The 1,508-nt window shown below is 48.2% G+C and overlaps 1 pseudogene; it reads right to left on the bottom strand.

Annotated features, from left to right (window-relative positions):
* Positions 1–296: 296 nt before the first annotated feature.
* Positions 297–1,245, bottom strand: LOC125915300 (tRNA N(3)-methylcytidine methyltransferase METTL2A-like; annotated as a pseudogene).
* Positions 1,246–1,508: the final 263 nt, after the last annotated feature.

Below are 1,508 nucleotides of genomic sequence, written 5' to 3'. Positions count from 1 at the left end.
TTTGGATTCTGTGTCTCCTTCTCTCTCTCTGCCCCTCCCCCACTCACGCTCTGTCTCTCTCTCTCTGTCTCTCTCTCTCAAAAATAAATAAAACATTTAAAAAAGTTAAAAAAAATTAAAAACTTGAGGAAAGGATATGGTAAAGGGCATCACAAATATGAAGCACAATAAAAGGCAATTTTTCCTAGATCCAAGGCTCAAGTCTGAATCCTTAAACTTCCCACCATCAAGACACCATTTGTGAATGTTCTTTTCGGAAAGCTCCAGTGAGCTCCCGTGTCAGGAACAGGTGCCTCTCAGCCAGCGCTGGACAGAAGAGGCTTGTGATGCTTCCACCGAATCCAAACTCAGTACATTGTTGGCTCTTCCTGTCGGGTCGCTTATAATCGGCAATCCACCATGTTCTGAACCTTCTCCGGTCCGGCAGTAGTGAAAAGTGTATCCAGTTCACCTTGTGTGAAGAACTAAACTCTAGTACGATCCCCTGTCACATGGAAATTTCAGACAGACACTGATCGTTTCTTTTTAACGTTTATTTATTTATTTGTTTATTTTTAATGTTTACTTTAGAGAGAGAGAGAGACAGAGTGTGAGCAAGGGGAGGGACAGAGAGAGGGAGACAAAGAAGCCGAAGCAGGCTCCAGGCTCTGAGCTGTCAGCACAGCTGACAGCTCGTGAGTTGAACTCACGAGCTGTGAGATCGTGACCTGAGCCGAAGTCGGTCGCTCAACCGACCGAGCCACCCGGGTGCCCCGACACTGACCTTTTTTAAACCCAAGCTAAGCCGTGTCATAGCGGCCATAATCTCGAAGAGGCATCATCCCTCCGGGCTCCAGAAGCCTGCTCAGCCTGTTGAGAGCCTCCTGCATCTTGTCTTGAGGGTGACAATCTCGAGACTAGCCGTGGGCGCTGGGTAACTCTGATCTTCATCACATAGGATTGTGAACAAAAGGAAAACACCGGCAAGGATCCTGTGCTAAATTTGTCTGAACCAGTTCTACAGCCGTGGAGGAAAACTCACAGCAGTAAAGAGAGTCCCGGATCCCGGTCAGTCTGTAAAATCAGAAAGACTGTGTCTCTCACGCCACAGCCGACCTCGAGTGTTCGGGAGCTGGCTGAGGAGCCAGAGAAGTCATCAGCACAGATCTGCAGGTGATTGAGTTTCTGAGTTACATTTTCTTCCACGGGAGCCGCCTGTGTTTTATGTCCAAGACTATCTGAATTGTTCTTCTATTTTAAAACCATTCTCGGGGCACCTGGGTGCCTCAGTTAGTTGGGGGACCAACTTCGGCTCGGGTCATGATCTCACGGTTTGTGAGTTCGAGCCCCGCGTCGGGCTCTGTGCTGACAGCTCAGAGCCCGGAGCCTGCTTTGGATTCTGTGTCTCCCTCTCTCTCGGCCCCTCCCTCACTCATTCTCTGTCTCTAAAGTAAACATTAAAAAAAAATTTTTTTTTTAAATATCGAGGTGTCTGAACTCAGGCACCAGTTGGATTCCTGGCTCAGCTG

Source organism: Panthera uncia (assembly GCF_023721935.1).
Source record: "Panthera uncia isolate 11264 chromosome E2 unlocalized genomic scaffold, Puncia_PCG_1.0 HiC_scaffold_19, whole genome shotgun sequence".
Taxonomy (NCBI): Eukaryota; Metazoa; Chordata; class Mammalia; order Carnivora; family Felidae; genus Panthera; species Panthera uncia.
Note: the sequence above shows the minus strand (reverse complement) of the source record. Positions and strands in the feature narration are given on the sequence as shown.